The sequence below is a fragment of the Jatropha curcas genome, chromosome 5 (genome assembly GCF_041381405.1).
Source record: "Jatropha curcas cultivar XTBG-Jc1 chromosome 5, XTBG_Jcur_1.0, whole genome shotgun sequence".
NCBI lineage: Eukaryota > Viridiplantae > Streptophyta > Magnoliopsida > Malpighiales > Euphorbiaceae > Jatropha > Jatropha curcas.
This window is the reverse complement of record NC_143155.1, coordinates 12,120,803-12,143,133: the sequence shown is the minus strand read 5'-3', so window position 1 is coordinate 12,143,133 and position 22,331 is coordinate 12,120,803. Positions and strand designations below refer to the sequence as shown.

The 22,331-nt window shown below is 34.9% G+C and overlaps 1 non-coding gene across 1 annotated transcript; it reads right to left on the bottom strand.

The window, feature by feature from the left end:
• Window positions 1–18,665: 18,665 nt before the first annotated feature.
• On the bottom strand, window positions 18,666–18,772 carry LOC149496225 (small nucleolar RNA R71). The gene has a single exon (XR_016321079.1). It is a non-coding gene; the product is annotated as a small nucleolar RNA R71 (small nucleolar RNA).
• Window positions 18,773–22,331: the final 3,559 nt, after the last annotated feature.

Sequence of the window (22,331 nt, the reverse complement as noted above, 5' to 3'; positions counted from 1 at the left end):
GCTTTTAAAAGCTTATTTCTAGATAGATTTGTATGAATATCTCCTGGTAAAAGAAAAAAACAAGAACAAATTAAACCTGTTAACGTGTTTTGCTTTCACAGTTAGTAAAAAAAGCAGATTCCTTATAACGTGTTTTGCTTATCAAGTTTGATATTTGTAGCTAACCTCATTTACAATAACAAATTTTAAATTTGGAATTCTATTATTGAAAACCAGACTTTGAATAACTTTAGCTGGAGAAAAATTAACAAACCATTCTCAGTATATGACAATTATATGCAAATAATCTCATTATCAGTATTTCTAGACAATCTTAATCATTATTAACAAACCAAACTTTGAATTAACAAACCAAACATATCAGATTGCACTTAACAAACCATGAATTGGCTTATATTCACCATCCTTTTGCCTTTTAATATATATATTTTCAACAAATAAAGCATGCACAAAACCCATAAACGAAAAAATAAAACAATATGCAAATAATCTTGGCTGAACCCATAAATTAATTCAACAATTCCTCCTCTTTGTCTGTTTATATGTGTTTATAAAAAATAAAAAATAAAAAAGAAAGAAAAAGGAAAAGGGATGAAGCAAAACGAAAAAAAAAAAAATGAGAATGAGATAAAAAAAAAAAAAAAACCAAGAACGAACCTGGCACTTTTACGCTTGAAGAACACGACTGCTGCGGAGGCGATGGCCAAGAACGAAAGCAAAGGGAAGGTATAAACAAATACTTAGTAGGTTATAATTTCATTGGTGATATTTTATACGAGTAATTTATTAAAAGTATATCTAGATTTTACATTGCACATGAGTCATATTTTGAATTAAGATCTAATTATAATTATCATTAGAAGTTTACTAATGACGTTGATAAATAGTTTTAAAAATTTTTAATTATAACATTATTAGCATTCTATTTAATTAATAACTTTTTTATTTTTAATAAATTTCATAATTACCAAACAATAAGAAATTCAATTAAATTACTAAGACAAGACATGAATAATATTATATATAATTTTATTTAATAAATTTTATGAAAAAAAAATAAATTCAATTTATTTAGATATTATAATTTAATGTACATAATTTTATTAAAATTTACTTGTAAATAAAATATATTATCCAATAATATTGCATTCATTAATAAATGTGTAAAGTATAAATCACTATAGTTACCAATATATGTATTTTTGGTATTTTTTACATATGACTGTTAAATAGTTTGGTGGTAAGGTAACTTAATTGATATATAGAGGTCATGGGTTTGATATTGCTGATTATCATAAAAATTTTCCTTTAAATCATATGGGCAATGAGGTGAATATCAGGTAGTCGTGTCCCAAACCTGCATAAAGAATTACGTCTTATGAGCTCTTTTTTTTTTGTTTTTTTTTTTTTAACAGCATTCTAACCTACATAAAAATGACACAAGTTTAGGTATGTCAAAACTATATGAGTTTGTTTTTTTAGCTACACACAACCACACTTGATTGGTAAGATTAGCTATTTCTTAATTTTTTCTTCTTCTTCCTATTTTTATTATTTTTATACATTGGGCTGCCCTGTCCTTTGAATGATATTCACCAAATTGGTGATAACTTTTTATCATGAAGAGGACTCGAACTTGAAACTTCTCATTCCCTACATCTCCTACAAGAGGTAGGAAAACCAATCAGACCACACATGATTCACATTATTATCTTTATTTAAGAAAACATAGGCATGAGATTAATAATCAAGCTATGCTTATAATACTATAAAGATTACAATTGCATATGATTATAACATTATAAAATATTTTTATAATTTTAAAAAATATATATATATAATCCTGAAACAAAATGATATGAGTTGACATTCTATTATTTGAGTATTCTATTTTTTTTAGAAATTTTTGAATTTTTTCTTTATTTTCTATGTTTTGATTGTATGGTTATATTTTTTACTTTAAAATTAATAATATTTAGATAATAGCAATATATTTTGAAATCTAATATAATTTAACAACTATTATATTTTATTCGGTATTTGATTTTCATTTTTTTAAATCTTGAAAAATTTTAATTGCAATTTTTAGATTTTTTTCTTTATTTTTCTATATTTCGATTGGATGGTTATATATTTTTTTAATTTTAAAACTAATATTTAGATAATAGCAATATATTTTGAAATCTAATCTAATTTAACAACTATCCTATTTTATTCGATATTGATTTTCATTTTTTCAAAATTTAAAATTTTTGAAGATAATTTAGCTTTTGAAAATTTTTAATTTTATAACTATACATGTATCTATATATGATCATAGCCAGTGGCTTAAATGAACAAGATGATTCTTTTTGCATAAAATATATGGTTACTATTTTACTTTCTTTTGTTAGTTAGTTTGTCATATGTTGAATTTTTTTTTCTTTTCTTTCTTTAGTATAGCGCATCAGTTAGTATATCATAGTCCAATTATCTTCTCGCAAGTAAGCATCAATCATTACACTCCTCAGACTCGATAGCATTTCCAAGAAGAGCTTTTTGCTTCTGTCATCGATCCTACCCGCCAATAATATTTAATAAAAAATGTGCATGATTTAGATGCATATGTTTAAAATTGTTCCACTTGAATTTGAAGCTGCGATTCTTCTCTTTTTTAAATCTTGATTTGTACCATTGTTTGAGCATCAATTTGTTTAGAATCACATGCACCCATCAATTTATTTTTTTTAGTTTTCTTTGTTGCCTTTATCAATCATAATACTCAAAAATTTATGTTACTATGAACTCTTTCTATTTTTCAGTATAAGTTCAAGTAGAAAAGAAAGATTTTATATGTGCTAGATTGATACTAATATAAACTTATGCATTTACAATATTATTTCTTATGATTGTGGTGACGTTAAACGATTTAATTTTATTGATTTTATTGATGTATAAACTTAACTTTGCGGGATTGGCAGAATTTCTCAAAGTGATGAATGAAGTGATCATGAATGCAAAATATAGTGATTGTTCCATGTTATATATATTCTAGATTTTATATTTTTAGAAGAAACTATTAAACAAGACTTTTAAATTAGTTTTTCATTTTTAAAACTTTATATGGATGACTATATTTATTGGTTCACACCTATAAAGATAAATTTATTGGCACACTAATTAAGAATTTTTTTTTATTTTTGTTAACTTATTAATAAATGCAAGATATACTAATAAAATAATCCTTTAAAAAATAATAATAAAGTAACTCGCGCAATGTGCAGGCCTTCACCTAGTTATAATATAATATTCTAAATACTAGTAATAATTAGAACATTTATAATTATTAAATTAGTATAATTATGATAATATATAAATAGAAAAATCATTATAATTATAATTAATAGCTACAATACTATGTAGATAGAATTGATAACGTGGATAAAAAAAAATTTCTTGATTTAAAATGATAACTCTAAGGATCAAGATTTAAACTTTCATTTTGAAAATAGAATTAAATTTTGCTATTAAATATGTAGTTATTTAGGGCATCATTCAGTTTGACTGAATCAAATTGTTTTAAATGGCAACTGAACTCATAAACGAAAGAATGCAGAATTGAATTAGATAAAATTAGTTCAATTCAATTATTTCAAACTAATTTAACTATTTTATGCATAAAAATAATTTAGCTAGACTCATATAAAATCAAAATAAAATTGAAAACTGATTGATTGATAATACCAAACCATGAACGAATTGATTCAGTTCAATTTTATCTTGAGGTCATCGATCAGGAATTGCATACTGGACTAAAATCATCTCCATAGGGCACCGCCTAAGCACACTTACCTAAAATGATAAAAAGATTGCTTTAGCTTATCAATTAGATACTTTTTGTTATTTTTAATTGTGTGAACCCCTCCCCCAAATATCAAATGCATGCGAATGCATGTGACTAAGGAAGAAATGCACGTGATGTGTGAGTCGCCACCTTGTTTAATTATTTTCGGGTAAACTAGGAAAAAACCCTAAGTGACTCCAATTTTAATTAACCTAAGTGCTAGATTAATTAACCCAATGTTAAGGCATGGTCTACGAACCCGAGGTGGATCCCGAGACTATGACATGCTGATGAACTAACCAAAACAATGAATGCTTTGCAGGGTGTAGGATGATGTGATTTTGACCAATGAAAGTGTTTATGTGATTTTGACTTGCCGCTCGGGGTTAAATCCCAAACGTGCCTACGTACTTCCGTTTGAATGGAAGATCAAAGTTGACGTAGTTCGATAGGCCTCTTTTAGAGGGCATTGAATGGGGATGCTTTATGCATGAGTGTGTGTATGCTTTGTGCATTTTGTTTAGGCATTTTGCCAAAGAATTGATTGATTTTTAGGCATTTGATGCCAAAAATGTTGATTTTAATGGCTTTTAGCCAAAAAGATTGTTTTAGGCAATCGTTGCCAAAAATGATTAATTTTAGGCGATTGTCGTCAAAATGATTGATTTTAAGGCTTTTAGCCAAAAAGAGTGATTTAGGCAATTTGATTGCCAAAATGATGTTGATTGGGCGATTGTCGCCAAAATGATTGATTTAAGGCTTTTAGCCAAAATAAGTTGATTAATTTTAAGGCATTTTGCCAAAAGATTGATTTAATTGTAGGCAATTTGTTGCCAAAACGTGATCGATTAAGGCTTTTAGCCAAAATTATTAATAAATTGGATTTAAGCCAGATTTGTTTGAAATAAAGGCGATTACACCATAGCTATTAATTAACTAGGTATTTTAAGCCAATATTGTCGGATTTAGGCTTTAATACCACGATTATTAATTAACCGGGCATTTAGCCTAAATTTATTTAATTGAGGCAATTTGTTTGCCTAATGATGACATGGATGCATTTATGCAGTTGTAGAATTATTAGGAGTAGAAAAGAAGCATGCATGAAGTGCTAAAATTAAATAGGCAGAGTTCAGTTCATGTACCTGATTTAATCGTCGACCGCTTCTTAACTCCAGGTTAAGCTCCTCGTTAAGGGAATTAATTTTAATTTAATTTTAAGTGACCAAGTATTACAACAATAAAATAAAACTAAAATTAAAAAATGCAAGAAAGCAGTAAAGAATCGCAAAGAGCGTAGGGAGAAGGAGCGTCCGTCAACACAGACTGAGTGCCAAAAACGGAGTGCCGAGGCCACTATTTATAGGCAAAATCGGACTGTTTCGGCAGCTGGGCCGCCGGCTCTCGGCGGCCGAGCCGCCGGACTCAACGGCCGGGCCGCTGGAAACGGCGGCCGGGCAGGCGGCTGTGCCGCCGGTGCTCGGCGGTCGAGCCGGCGGCTGGGCCGCCGGTGCTCGGGCGGCCGGGCTGCCGAGCTGAGCCGCGCGGCTCCAACGGCTGGGCCGCCGGGCCGGGCCGCCGGTGGTCGGTGGTCTTGCTATCTTTTCGCTCTGGAGGCCTTTCTGGGCGCTCCGGACCTCCAAAAAAAAATTTTGGGCCCAGATCCGCGATCCTCGCGACGTCCCGGACGTTTCAAGTACCATATTGGCATACTTTCGGTGAACTTCCAAAATGGCCTTTGGTCCGATCGGACTGTTTGCAGTTCGGGAAAATTGGCTCTTTGAGCCTCAAAATTTGGGTGTTCACAAATTGTATTATTAATTATTATTTGTTAAAATTTTAGTCACTGTCCATCTAAAAAAAAAAAAAAGTTATGGCTTTTTGTTTAATAATGGTGTTCAGCATTAAAAATAAACAATAACAGCAGATGAAGCACCATATGCAAAATCAAGGCATGATTGACTGATAAAAAATTACAGATAACACAAATCTACTTTGGTACAATAGGAATCTCAATTGCTGATGCTATTAATTTTACAAGGAGTCAGCAAAGTAAAGGATACAACAAATCTCCTAAGAAGTTTCCTAAAATGGTGAATAAACATGAAAGAACAAAAATATAATATCGATTGAAGAGTGTGAAGAGACCAAGCTTCGAATTGTAATAGCCAAAGCTTGTTTGGCTAATCATTGACGAGGAGAACAACAGGAATAAGCAAATCTTATTTTGTCAAATTGCAAGATTCTCTTTTCAGCATTTGCAGATACAGGAAAATGGAGTATGCATGAGATCCATACTATCGTAAAAATATTGCACCCAACCGATTTATGGTGTCCGATGCAGAAGGTTCACCCAAGGATATCTGAATAGTTGAAAGCTTGACCAGCTCATATCCAATGACAATGCCATCAAGGCCATAAAGCATTTCAAGTATCTGTAGCCATATATAAAACCATGACTTAATCAAATAGTCTCAGTTTGATTAGCTGAATATAGTATAAAAGACGGTGACTGATAACAACAAAATATGCATGTGTTTCATCATTTGTTTTAATTAAACTTAACTTCATTTGAATATTAAAATAAGAATAAAACTCCATTTTACATAGTTTTCTCTCTTTTATATGGATGACACATGAGCAACATCAACAATTGCTATTTTAAACAAAAATGGACCAATTATGACCCAATTGGCGCCTGTGAATACTCAAATTTTGAGGCTCAAAAAGCCAGTTTTCCCGAACTGTGAATAATAAAATTTTCTACAGTGAATTTGAATTTGCTACAGTAAATTTGACTTTACTACAGTGTCCATGCCAATTGTTTTGAATTTGCTACAGTAAATTTGACTTTACTACAGTGTCCATGAATTCTGCAAAAACGTCCAGCCGGGAAGGAATCCCGCAAAGACATCAAGCCGGGAAGGAATCCCGCAAGCCGGGAAGGAATCCTGCGAAGAAATCAAAATAGAAATGAATTCTGCAAAAAAAAAAAAAAATCCAGCCGGGAAGGAATCCCGCAAAGACATCCAGCCGGGAAGGAATCCCGCAAATACATCAAGCCGGGAGGGAATCCCGCGAAGAAATCAAGACAGAAATGAATTCTGCATCAACATCAAGTCGGGAAGGAATCCTGCAAAAAAAAAACGTCCAGCCGGGAAGGAATCCCGTAAAGACATCAAGCCGGGAAGAAATCCCGCGAAGAAATCAAGCCGGAGATGAATTCCGCACCAGCCAAGCACGAAGTTCGCATCCCGGAAGGAACTACGAAAGACCTGATTCTCCCCATCCCCCGAAGAGTTCTTGGAGATACGTAGGCAGCCACAAAGGCACGGTCACAAACATAAGTTTGCATCATAAAAAGCATTTTCTCTTTGCCAACATAATAAAATAAAAAATAAAAAAGAGAAGAAAAGAAAAATAAAAGCTGGAGTTGAAAACCCGAAAGGGCGGCTTCAGGCAAGAATTGAGCCCGCTAGACTGAAAACCCGAAAGGGCGGTCTAGGCAAAAGTTAGGGCAAAGAGCCTGCTAGAGTCGAAAACCCAAAAGGGCGGCTACTAGGCAAAAGTTAAGGCGAAAAGAAAAACAAAAAGTGCTTTCAAAGGTCTCCTTGGGAGTATATAAATCATTTTTTCCAAGAATCACTGAGTTCCTTCGAGTCAAAATTCATTACAAGAAAAATTTGAGTCTCTAAATCGAGTCTCCAATAAGTCTCTAAAATCATGTCTCCATCACCAGTGGTCATTCCACAACGAGTCACAAAAATCAAGTCATTCTCAAAAGTTCGTTTTGAAAACGTTTGTAATGTCCCATTTTTCTATTGAATCGAGTCGTTGCTTAGAGTCAAGTCGGGCTGATCCAAAACCCGGTTCGATCCATTAGATTCTAGAGTGGGCTAGAATGGGATGAAATTGAAATAAGAAAAAGAAGTGGACTTACTTGAAGGAAACAAAAAGATCAAAGTATAAGGATTAGGACTTGATTTCACTAAAGTATAAAGTTGAGGTATTGAGTTGTATCATTTTGACACTTGAGGTACCATTTGGTAATTTTCACAAAAATCAATGACATTCTAGAGACTACCCGTGGATTCCATTTCATTTTCATTTCTTCATCCTTATCTTCATCTTCTTCCTCTACTTTCCTCTTACACTTTCTTTTCTCCATCACGTTTAATGGTGGGGAAGATTTTAATGGGAGCTAAGCATTAATTCAACTTCTATTCTATCCAAGTAAGTAAACCTTCTTGAATTTCATACTTGACTCATTTGGTGATCCTGTTAGATAATTTATAAGAACTTTATTGTATAGGAGAGGTGAGCCAAAGGTAGAAGGAAGCTAATAGAAGAGCTTAAGCTTATTGGTGTAAAGGTGTGCTATCTCTTTTAGTTTAATCAATATCTTTGCATGAGAAATTGTGTGGTGTGTTGTTAATGAGATAATATTGCTTCATGTTGAGTGGGAGGACTGGTAATGGTGAGAAAACAGGGGAGGAAGTGAATAAATGAAGTAAATATTGAGTTTATGTTGAAACAGGGCTTGCTGGAAATTTGACCAGTAACTTCATCTTGATTTTGACCCCATTTAATGATGGAATTAGGAAGTGTCATAGAAGAGTTATTTGTTCCTCTATGTGTTAGCTTTACAGGGGTTTTTGAATCATCCAAATCGGAGTTGTATATTGAGAGATATGACCAAAAGAGTGAAGACTGCGCAGGCTGGAAACATGTCGCGCGATCGCGACTTGCATTGCGCAGGCTGGAAGCACGTCGCGCGCTCGCGACTTTGCACTGCGTGCTCGCGACTTGTGCTTGAAACTCTCTGCCTCTCATTTTGCTCTTCTCGCGCTCGCGACTTTGCAAGATGCGCTCGCGACTTGGCCCTTGGCCTGGAAGCGCTCGCGACTTGCACTGCGCGCTCGCGCAGTTGGCCTGATAACTCACTGTCTCTCTTTTGGCAATCTACGCGCTCGCGACTTGCATTTACGCGCTCGCGACTTGTGCCGACAACACATACGCGCTCGCGACTTGCATTTACGCGCTCGCGACTTTCACCTGGAAACTCACTGACCTTCAGATGTGCATTACGCGCTCGCGACCTTGCAAGGCGCGCTCGCGACTTGTGTTTTCATGCACTTTTGGACTTCTTTTTCTATGCAATTGGATTCCTTTGCTCACTTTGTATGCCTCCAATCATTTTACAACAAAAATACAACATTAAATCATGTATCAAAGCAACATGCAAGCATGTAAATGATGTGAAATGAGGTAAACACAATTTGTAATTATATTCTATGCAATTGTGAAATGATGTGAAATGGTGTATGAAGTTATGAATTCTATATAATTGTATTCCTTTCTCAACTTGTATGTCTTCAACCATTTTAAAACAAAAAGACAACATGTATACATGTATAAACACAAAATGCAAGCATGCAAATGGTGTGAAAATAACATGACACAAGCATACAAGTTAGGACACAGTTACTTTGCTTTTGTTTTATCTATTGTCATTCCATTAATATGCTCCATTGAGGTTAGGTAGAAACCATGTGGATAAGGCTATGTCGCGACATAGAATAGCAGATTTGCGCCCCATACAGTTTGGTACTCCGGCTACAGGCCGTTGAGTGGATATGATTATACAGGCCATAGCAGCCAAGCATACAGTTTCATACAGTTTTTCTTATCACTTCAGTTTCACTATAACCTTATGGAGCTATACAGTTATATCGACTACAAATTGCATAATCATACAGTATACTAAACAGCAAGAAAGATCATTAAGGGAAAATGAAAGTATCATGATATGTGTGCTTACATTCCATATGTGAGTAAATGTTTAGTTCTACATATGTATGTGCTTATATGTTTCTTCATTCATTATGATATTCACTGAGTTTAATCAAAGTTGCAGAGTTCATACAACATAAAGAACATCAGGTAAGATTATGAAAGTATCATGTTATATATGCTTATAAGTTTATTTATTTAATTCTTAAGGAGCCATACAGTTATGAAATGTTGTTAATCATACCTTATATGCTGTGACTAAAGTGCATCAGTCATACAACAGAATGAACAGCAAGTAAGACAATGGAAATATAATGTTATGTATTCATACGTGTTTATTGATTTCATTCACACAGCATAATGAATAGCAGGTAATAGCAGGTAAGATCATGATAGTATCATAAGGTGTGAGTTAAGGTTCATGTAAAGGAGTTATGAGATAATTATAACTAAATTATTGATGTTTATGAATTAGAAGTTTATTCGTTGCTATAAAGAGACATTTACGTTGAAATTTACTGATTCTATGATGATCAATGTTTTATGAAATTTGTATCTTAAGTTAGTTGCCACCACACTTTGTTAAGTATGTGAGTTATGAGCACCATTGAGTTTTATACTCAGCGCGTCGATTTTTATCACGCGCAGGTTGAAGATCGTGATTGCTACTAGAAGACTTGAAGAGTACTATCAAAGCAGAAGTGATTAATTTGGGAGTAGTAGATTGAGAGTTATATAAGTAAGAATTATGGCATGTATTAAGATTTATGGCATGTATAATTATTATGTTTGTTAGAGCTTATGTGATTGTAAATATAATTGAAACATGTAATTATTTTGGTGTAAGTAGTTGGAGATAAGAATAATACTTATGAAATGATTGAAGATGAAATAGTTTACTAATTGGTATGATTAGGTCATGAAAAACTTGATATAGATTCTGAAGGAAATTAATTGCTAGATATTAAATGCTATTGAGGATTTATACAATTATGAAAAGATATATAAAGTGTTATTGTGTTATAATGATTATTTGGAGATGTTGGAAGTCTGAAGTTTAATTGGGAGTGTTTTGTAATCATATTTAGCATACAGGATGATATCAGCATGATAAGACAAAAGTTCAACCAGATTGTAGCGTCTAGGCTCGGTTCATTCGGGTTAACGGGTGGACCGGGAAGGGATGCTACAACGTCACTCTTTGAGTCATTCCTCGAAAAAAAAAAAAAAATTGTCAAACGTAATCGTTGAGAGGTAATTCTTTAATACCTCGTCTCCACTCGGACCATCGTTTCTTCGATCCTTTCAGACGAGCGATGTCATCCACATTGTCCGTTTCCTCGAGTCATATAAGTGGCCTTGTTCTCTTTAATTCCTGAATCGATTGGACAAAATGTCTTGAAGTATTCCATGGTCAGCACCATTATAGGGGCAAGAAGTGATAAGAACCTTCACCATTCTCCCATCACAGAAGTAATCACGGAATTTTTAGTCTTTCATTAAGAAGAAATTCTATTTCAGCTAATAAGGGCATCAATTCTCTCAAGCAGGGGGCAAAATCCTCCAAGTCGAATTCAGGGGCAAGTGTTAACATACACAACCCAGGGTGGAACCCAACTATCGTCAACCTCTTTTTACATAAAACCTAGGGTGAAACCCTAACCAATGGCCAACCATTTTTCATCCAAAACCAAGCCATTTGATCATTTCGACTTTAGGTGGACCCTTGGTCCTCAAAGAAAAAACAAAAATAAAACAAATCTCTTTTCGAGCCCTCTAAGAGGCAAAACATCTTTTCAAGCCCTCTAAGAGGCAAAATCTCTTTTCAAGCCCTCATTAAGAGGCAAAACATCATCTCAAGTCCTCTAAGAGGCAACATCTCTTTTCAAGCCCTCATTAAGAGGCAAAACATCAAAATCTCTTTTCAAGCCCTCATTAAGAGGCAAAACATCTTTTCAAGTCCTCTAAGAGGCAAAATCTCTTTTCAAGCCCTCATTAAGAGGCAAAATCTCTTTTCAAGCCCTCATTAAGAGGCAAAACATTTTTTCAAGTCCTCTAAGAGGCAACATACTCAAAATTTGCGTTTCAGACAACCACCGACTCCCATAAATCATTTTTATGGTCGGCGGTGGGGGGCAACTGTGAATACTCAAATTTTGAGGCTCAAAAAGCCAGTTTTCCCGAACTGTGAATAATAAAATTTTCTATAGTGAATTTGAATTTGCTACAGTAAATTTGACTTTACTACAGTGTCCATGCCAATTGTTTTGACTTTGCTACAGTAAATTTGACTTTACTACAGTGTCCATGAATTCTGCAAAAACGTCCAGCCGGGAAGGAATCCCGCAAAGACATCAAGCCGGGAAGGAATCCCGCAAACCGGGAAGGAATCCTGCGAAGAAATCAAAACAGCAACTGTGCAAACAGTCTGGCCGGACCGAATGCCATTTCGGAAAGTTCACCGAAAGTATGCCAATATGGTACTTAAAACGTCCGGAATGTCGCGAGGATCGCAAAACTGGTCCCGGAATAATTTTTGGAGGTCTGGAACTCCCGGAAAAGCCCCCGGAGCGAGATAGGGGGGGCAGCCGCCCTAGGCAGCCGCCGAGCCTCCTGGGCGGCAGCTACCGCCCAGCCCGGCGGCACCTGCCGCCCTGGGTCCGATTTTGGCCTATAAATAGGCCATTTTTAGCCTAATTTTGAGACCCTGTCTGTGTTGACGGACTATCTTTCTCCCCCCACGCTCTTTGCGATTCTTTTACCGTTTTTTGCATTTTAATTTAATTTTTATTATATTTTGTTGTGATATTTGGACACTAAATCAAATAAATTAAAATTAATATTCCCCAAGCGAGGAGCTTAAATCTGGAATTAAGAAGTGGCCGCCGATTAAATCAGGTACGTAAACAAAACTCTGCCTATTTAATTTCAGCACTTCATGCATGTTTCTCTTCTACTCCTAACAATTCTATAATTGCATAAATGCATTCATGTTATTATTTTAGCAAATAAACTGCTTTGATAAAAAAAAAAAAAACATGATTAAGCTTAACGCCCGATTAATTAATAATCCGACATTATTGGCCAAAGAGCCTAGCTAATTAATAACTACGGTTCAATTGCCTTATTTCGAATAAATATGGTTTAAAGTCCAATTGATCAATAATTGTGGCTAAAAGCCTAAATCAACACTTTTCGGCCAAAGGCCTTAAAATCAACCATTTTGGCGATAATCACCTAAATCTCACTTTTTGGCAAACAAATTGCCTAAATCGATATATTTTGGCCAAAGGCCTTAAAATCAATCTTTTAAGCGACAAATCGCTTAAATCACACATTTTAGCAAACAAATTGCTTAAATCAACTAGTTTTGGCCAAAGGCCTTAAAATCAGTCATTTTGGCGACAATCGTCCAAAACAAACCTTTCGGCGAACTAATTGCCTAAATCAATCAATTTTGGCATAAATGCCTCAAAATCAACAATTTTGGCGACAAATCGCTTAAATGAACCATTTTGGCACAAATGCCTCAAAATCAACAATTTTGGCGACAAATCGCTTAAAAGAACCATTTTGGCACAAATGCCTTAAAATCAACAATTTTGAGCGACAAATCGCCTAAAAGAACCATTTTGGCACAAATGCCTTAAAATCAACCATTTTTGCGACAAATCGCTTAAATCACATCATTTTGGCAAACTAATTGCCTAAATCAATACATTTTGGCGAAAAGCCTTAAAACCATTCGTTTTGGCGACAAATCGCCCGACAACCGTTTTTGGCACAAATGCCTTAAAACCAACACATTTGGCGACGAACGCCTAATCAAATCAATCAATCTTTTTGGCAAAATGCCTAAACAAACATGCACAAAGCATACACACACATGCACAAAGCATACACACACATGCACAAAGCATACACACACTCATGCATTAAGCATACACCTTCAAAGCCCTTCAAAGAAGGCCTATCGAACTACGTTGACTTTGATCTTCCATTCAAACGGAAGTACGTAGGCACGTTCGGGATTTCACCCCGGGCGGCAAGTCGAAATTACTTAAAACATTTCATTTGGTCAAATTACATCATTCACCCTGCAAAACATTCATTCATCGGTTAGTTCATCAGCATGACATAGTCTCGGGATTCATCTCGGGTTCGCAGACCATGCCTTAAACATTGGGATAATTAATCTAGCAACTAGGTTAATTAAAATTGGAGTCACATAGGGTTTTTTTCCTAGTTTACCCTTAAATAATTAAACAAGGTGGCGACTCACACACTCACGTGCATTTCTGTCCTTAATCATATGCATTCATATGCCTATGACATTTGGGGGAGGGGTTCACAGCGCCTCATCAATGCAAAAGAGCCCTTGAAGACTTATTGCTTATGAATCCAAATGATGCTCTTAAAAGCCAAACAAATCCAAGGTCCAACGCACATTCAGCCCAAGAAGAAAGAAAGAAGGAGAGTTAATCAACATGGAAGAATATGGACCAAGTGCAAAGCGAGCTGTGAGATGATCTTCTGATAGATTGTTTGGAACAAAAAAGCTGCAGTTAAGAAACATTGTGTTAGTTATATAACCTATAGCCAATTTGATTGGTTATATTTTAGATATAATATTTCATGTAATAAATATTTTATTATTAATAAGAGGCATTTATTTATCTTTTATGTTCTATTTTTTGAATCTTGGTAAAAGAGAAAGTCCATGAGACAATATTGCTTTGCAAAATAAATTATATTATGGTTATAATTATGAGTTTTATGTTTGCATTAGAACAATGTCTCTAAATATTCCTGGTTAATGTTCTCCTTATTATTGGATAATAATTAGAGTTGTTAAAACTGGTACATATTATGCTCTTTTCTTAAGGAAGCAATTGTTCTCATAGGCTGAGACATATGTGATATCTAGAACTAATATGTAGGTGTTTGTTATTTAAACAAGTCCATTCGACATGCATGAGAATTTCATATGGAGAGTTACCTGTGTCTACGGAATACTCAAGTGATGGTTGTGTAAGTGATCCTTTGACTTGAAATTACTAAGCTATCTTATATGGGATGATTATAATTTGATTGTTCGTACACATTATTCATTACATGAATAATAAGCAATGATTAATTGGATATAGTAGAAACTTTATGGAGATACTTGTGTAATTAAAAGAGGATTTACCACCCTAGGCGATTTTTTATAGTATTTTTAATATAGTTCATATTAGGATTTTTATTACGTATTTAGTTTTTATTTCTAGTTGTATTTATGCTTTTGGGTAAAGCTTCTTTGAACCATAATCCACTTGATCTAAAGGAAATTTGTAGGGTTTTGGCATAGAAAAGAGCAAAATAAAGCAAAACACTCAGGCTCTAGCATGCCTTGCCCGTGCACATCAGCACGCCCGTGCTGGACTCAAGGAAAATCAAGTGGAGACTCAGACTCTAGAATGCCCTGACCATGCTATCTGGCACGCCCGTGCCTAAAGAGGACATCAACACAAAGGTGTGCTTAGGCGATGCATTTCATCCTGGAGACTCAGAGCCTAGCACGCCCTAGCCGTGCTATTGGGCACGCCCGTGCCACAGATTCTTCTCTAGATGTGCTGTTGAGCACTGTTGCGTCTCTTTTGAGTTCCCGCAAGTATACGGATCGCAACGTAGTAATAAAAAGATCGATCCCACGAGGAACGGGTTATGTCCACTTTACTACTTATCCTTAACACTTATGTTTACAGCAATAAAGCATGAAATGATTAAACTATAATCTTATTTAAACTATAACTAAATATACTACTTAATTTTATAGATAAAGATATAGTAGAATACTTAGAAGAATTGATCATGCATTTGATTTTCTTTTTCTATAGCAAAACGTGTAACATGCAATAAATGATTCTTTAATCACATATGGCAAAGTATAATTCAACCTCTCGGTACAGAATTACTCTATTTATTATATGCATCTCCACATACAACAAATGCCTTACTTTGTCAATTATTAAACCTAGATCTTATTCTTTGATTATTTCAATAAGTTAGACTTAACTTTGACAAACTAAGTTAAAGATTCACATGCAAACCCAACTAAATGAATTCTATCTCTTTGATCCTTACTGAATTATTTCTTTCTGAGAATATAATTAAGTAAGCTTGATTAAACAAAGACCAAAAGATAACTTAAAGAAACTTTTATTGAATAAAACCAAATAATATTGTTGCTTTGCATAGAAAATTATGAAGCACAACATGCAAAAAGTCTTTAATAAAACAAGAGAAAGATAGAAGTAATCAAACTCAAGCCTCCGGAGGGCGTCACACCTCGAGGAACTCCTGGATGTTCTTTGCACGAACAATAATAAGCGACTCTCGTCATCTTATTTCTAAGTACTACTTTATTATTTTCTAATGTATTATAATACTACATTTTTCCTATTACATGATGCATATTGCATAATGCATATTGCATTACACATATTACATTTTTTTTGCATCTTTTCCTCTTGATTTGGACTTCAATTTATAGAAGAGGAAGATGATGGCAGTTATGAAGGTGGTTGGCTGGCCAAAAGGTGCTTTAGATGACTCCTCTTGGGAAAAGTCCCGACCCATGCATGGAAAGACATGATTTTCTGGTGAAAGGTGGCAGTTATGTCTCCTAGAAACACGATTCGCGCTCGCGAGGTTCAAGGTCGCGCTCGCGACTTATGCTTTAAAAGTCTCTGTCTCTCAGGAGCGCTTCTCGCGCTCGCGTAGATGAATGTCGCGCTCGCGACTTTGCTTGTGAACTTTCTGACTCTCTGGAGTGCTTCTCGCGCTCGCGCAGATTACTGTCACGCTCGCGACTGGTGTTTTGAAGCCTTCTGAATCTTCTGGTTCATAGGCTACGCTCGCGATTTCCAGGTAGCGCTCGCGACTTAGGCATTTCCTTTGGTGCGACGTGCTTCGCGGCGCAAGGGTTGGATCAAGGATTTCTTCCATTTTTTTTTTCAACTTGCTTTGGTCTTCTTTTGTATAAAACAAATCTTTACTCCAACTGTGTTCCTGAAAATTACTTTGAAACAAAAACAACACCAACAAACATAAAATATATAAAAACATCATGCATTCATGCAATTTATATGAAAATAACATAACAAGATTTGCCTGCTTTGAGAGGCTATCAAGCACGACCCGTGCTGAACCATCCTTAGAACTCAGGCTCTGGCATGCCCCGACCGTGCCGTACAGTACGCCCGTGCTGCGAATTAAGTGTTGTCTTAAGTTGAGAACCCCAGCCAGTCTTTATCACTTGCATGGGCTCAGTTCAGATACTTTCCTGACGTACAAATCAAAATCTAATCCTATTTAGGCAGATGGAAGAGTCCTAATTGAGAAGAAATCCAAAGCCTAAACAATTTCCTATCTCCAAAAAGATTTCTTACTTAATGAGGATTCTATTTCCTAAACGAAGTCGGATTTTCTCCCCGGAAGCCTATACAAAGAGAGGAGCCATTCATTGTATAATCCATCTTTTATTCTATTGTTTTCTCTCTCTTTCCAAGACTTCAAGTATTCAAGATTGTGTCAAGATTCAAGGAAGCCGCCCAAGCCAATGATTAACTATTTTTTATTTCTAAACTCTTTTCTTATTTTATTTTCAATATTCATGTTGATTATGAGAATATTTACAAGTTTAATTGAGTTTTATTTAATTACTATGTTGAACTAAAACTCTCATACTAGGGATTTGATATCGCTTAATTTTGATTCCAATTTATAACATTCGATTTGCTTTTCCTTGTTCATGATATAATTTATTATTGAACTTAATGCTTCCAGGCAGAGTTTCTCCCTTGGATTGATTTATTTCATTAATCACTATCGGGACAAGGGTTTTTTATATGAATAGGGTAATAAATTACATGAGAATAATAACTTGATGCGGAAGCCATATGGTTTAACTCATGGGAGGTTTTCATAAGTTAATGACCTTAGATTATGAATTCATAAACAAACCATAAAACTTAATGATTTGATTCATGTTTGATTGCGCTATTGGAAGATAGGTAATTAGACCGGGTTAAAATAGCTAACAATACATCAGGAGAGCTTGTTAGTGAATTTAGGGTTGTTTCCCCTACTTGAACAATTAAAATTGATTAACAAACTAATAAAATAAATTGGATAGAATTAAATGAAGTCAAAATTCCTAATAACTTTTAATCCTTGATTCTTTTAATCAAAAAATTGCATTGCTTGATTTCTTCTTATCCTCTTTCATTTCCTGAAGTTAGTTCTTAAATATAATTCCCCTTATTGCCGTTTAAATAATAATAGGTTAATATAATTTTGGTACTTGGTATACAATCCCTGTGGAAACGATACTCTACTCATTCTATATAACTTGTTGCGATTTCGTACACTTGCGAAAATCACTGTCAAGCTATCAATATCAATACTAATTACCCTATTATTAATTTAGACTTTTATTTTTATTTTATTTTCTAGAAGATTATTTCAGGTGTTTATGCAAAGAAGATCAGGTAGGATTGAACCCTTGATCTTTGATCTAGAAATAAAAAAAACTTGTCGTAGGAACAACGTTGCTAGAAGAGCACGTGAGAACAAACAAGAACAGCGAGCAACCATGGACGATGAAGTTAACCCTCAGGATGGACCTCAACCTCATGTCCACTCCTTGCGGGATTACACAACACCTTCTCTCACAGGAACAACCTCGAGTGTCACTAGACCTAGGGTGGAAGCTAACAATTTTTAAATTAAACCTACGGTTATCCAAATGCTTTCCACCTCAATTTAATATGGAGGTTTACCTAGTGAAGATCCTAATGCCCATATCACAAATTTCTTAGAGATTTGCGATATTTTCAAACAAAATGGAGTTTCTGAGGATGCCATAAAATTAAGACTCTTTCCTTTCACTCTTAGGGACAAAGCACGATCATGGTTACAATCATGCCCTGTTGGAAGTTTTACAACATAGGAGGAATTAGCTCAGAAATTTTTGGCGAAATTCTTTCCATCTTCAAAAACCACAAAACTGCGCAATGAGATAATGACCTTTGTCCATCATGATCAAGAAAGTTTATATGAAGCTTGGGAGAGATTTAAGGACTTATTGAGAAAGTGCCCACATTACAGCTTGCATAAGTGGTTACAGGTGCAAACTTTTTATAATGCATTATCTCCTAACATTAAGATTACCCTAGATGCAGCTGCAGGTGGATCTTTTGAAAGAAAAGAAATTGATGAGGCATATGACTTGATAGAAGAGATGGCAAGCAATAGCCATTATTAAAGTAACTCCGAAAGGAAGAAGATTATAGGAGTTTATGAGATTGATGCCATTACAACACTCAATGCCAAAGTGGACAATATGTTAAGGAAGTTGGACTTATTGACTACTAACTCAGTAAATTCTATTATGCAAGCTTGTGAAAGGTGTAATGGATAGCATGGGATTGGAGAATGCATGTTATATTCTTTAAATCCATAAAATTTGGAACAGGTCAATTATGTGATGAACCAAGGAAGGAAGAATTACCTGTACTCTAACTCTTATGATAACAGGGTGAGGAATCACCCTAATCTTTCTTATGGGAATCCAAACAATGCCTTGAACGCACCACCGGGTTTTTTACCTCAAGAGAATAAGTCTCATGATGATCTCCTCACTGCCCTCTTTAATTCGCAAATGGACTTCATGAACGAAACGCGAGAAAAAACAACATAATCCAACAAGCTGCGATAAAGAACTTGGAGATTCAACTAGGATAGTTTGCAAACATGATGGCCTCCCGACACCAAGGTACGTTACTTAGTAATACTGAAAAAAATCCTAAAGAACAGATACAAGCCATCACCTTGAGGAGTGGCATAGTTGGAGGAACCAACTAGGGCAGAGAAGGAGAAGGAAGAGCAGAAAAAGATACATATCATTGACCTAGAAGAGAAAGAGAAAGTAAAACCTCATGTTCAACCTGTCCCTTTCCCACAAAGGTTAAAGAAAACACAAGATGACAAGAGTTTCCTCAAGTTTCTTGATGTCTTTAAAAAGCTTCAAATCAACATACCTTTTGCTAAAGCCCTTGCTCAAATGCCCAGCTATGCAAAATTCTTAAAAGAGATCCTGTGCAAGAAAAGGAAGATTGATGGTCAAGGAATGGTAATGTTGACATAGGAGTGTAGTGCAATTATTCAAAATAAATTACCTCCAAAATTAAAAGATCCACGACGTTTTTCTATCCTTTGTAATATTGGAAATCTTGATTTTGAAAAAGCATTAGCAGATTTAGGTGCTAGCATTAATCTAATATCTTATGAAGTTTTTAAGATGCTAGGGATGGGAGAGCTAAAACCAAAAAGGATTTCTCTACAGTTGGCAGATCGATCAATCAAATATCCAAGAAGAATTGTAGAAGATGTGCTCGTCAAGGTAAGTAAATTCATCTTTCCTGTTGATTTTGCTATTCTTGACTTTGATGAAGATAGAGAAGGATCCTTAATCCGTGGAAGGCCCTTTCTTGCAACTGCAAGAGCATTGATTGATGTGTATGAAGGTAAATTAACCTTGAGGGTAGGTCAAGAAGAGGTAGTTTTTTATGTTCTTAAATCTTGTAAACTTCCCATGGATTATAATGATTGTTTTAGGATTGATGTTGTTAATAAATGTGTTGAGAACACTTCGCATATTAAAGCTAAAAATGACATTAATAATCCAAGCATCATTGATGAAAAAGAAAGTGAATCACCAAAGCAAGAACTGAAACAACTTACCATCTCATTTAAAACATGCATTCTTAGGTGAGAATAATTCTTTTCCTGTTGTTATTTCTTCTCACTTAACACTTGATCTAGAGGAAAGGTTGTTGCAGGTTCTTTGAAAACATAAGAAAGCCCTAGGTTGGTCAATTTCGGATTTGCAGGGAATAAGTCCAAGTGTATGCATGCACAAGATCTTAATAGAAGAAGACTACAAACCTTCAATTGAACATCAAAGAAGATTAAACCCGAATATGAAAGAGGTAGTCAAAGTAGAGATCATAAAACTTTTGGATGCTGGCATTATCTATCCAATTTTCGATAGCAGTTGGGTATGTCCTGTTCAAGTTATCCCAAAGAAAGGAGGTATGACAGTTATCTCTAACAAGAATAATGAATTAATTCCTACTAGAACTGTCACAGGTTGGCGTATGTGTATTGATTATAGGAAATTGAACAAGGCAACACGCAAAGATCTGTTTCCTCTACCTTTTATTGATCAAATGCTTGAAAGACTTGCAGGCTATCCCTATTATTGCTTTTTAGATGGTTATTTAGGGTATTTACAAATACCCATTACTCCCGAGGATCAAGAGAAAACCACTTTCACTTGCCCTTATGGTACTTTCGCTTATAGGAGAATGCCTTTTGGGTTGTGCAATGCTCCTACAACTTTTCAAAGATGCATGATGTCTGTATTTACTAACATGGTTAAGAAGTTCATTGAAATATTTATGGATGACTTTTCTGTGTTTGGTTCTTCTTTTGATTCTTGTCTTTATAACATTTCTTTAGTAATGCAGCGATGTGAGGACACTAACCTTATTTTGAATTGGGAAAAATGTCATTTTATGGTTAGTGAAGGTATCGTTTTAGGGCATAAAATCGCACAAAAAGGGATTGAAGTAGATAAAGCGAAGATAGAGGTAATTGAAAAACTACCTCCTCCAACTTCAGTAAAAGGAATAAGAAGCTTTCTTGGCCATGCAGGATTTTATAAGAGATTTATCAAGGATTTCTCCAAAATCACAAAACCTCTTTGTAATTTATTGGTTAAAGATTTTCCTTTTGATTTTGACAAACAGTGTTTGAATGCTTTTAACAGGTTGAAGAAAGAGTTGACTTCAGCACCTATCATTGCTACACTAGATTGGAGTCTTCCATTCGAACTTATGTGTGATGCTAGTGATTATGCTATTGAAGCTGTCCTTGGGCAAAGGAAGGAAAAGAAATTGAACGTCATTTATTATGCTAGTCGCACATTGAATGATGCACAATTGAATTATGCCACCACCGAAAAAGAACTTCTAGCTATTGTTTTTACTTTTGATAAATTTAGGGCTTATTTGATTGGAGCTAAAACAATAGTGCACACTGATCACTCTGCTATTAAGTATTTATTGGAAAAGAAAGATGCAAAACCTAGATTAATTCGTTGGGTTCTTCTCTTACAGGAATTCAATTTAAAGATTTGTGATAAAAAAGGAACTGAAAACCTTGTAGCAGATCATTTATCCAGGCTTGAGTTGCGGGAAGAAGAGCAAGCAGAATTGCAAATCAATGAAGAATTTCCCTATGAACATCTTCTTCTTCTAGCTAAAGCACAACCTCCATGGTATGCTGATATAGTTAATTACCTTGCTTGCAAGATTACTCCTCCCAATCTTTCTTATCAACAAAAGAAAAAAAATTTTCATGATCTTAAATATTACTATTGGGAGGAGCCATTTTTGTTCAAGTATTGTAATGACCAGCTTTTTCGACGATGTATACCGAAAGAGGAAATGGAAAGTGTCCTTCGATTCTATCATTCAGTGGAATGCAGAGGACACTTTGGAGCAAGAAAGACGGCAGCATAAATCCTAGAAAGCGGTTTGTATTGGCCTAACTTATTTAAGGATGCTTTTAACTTCATACGTCTTTGTGATCATTGTCAAAGGTT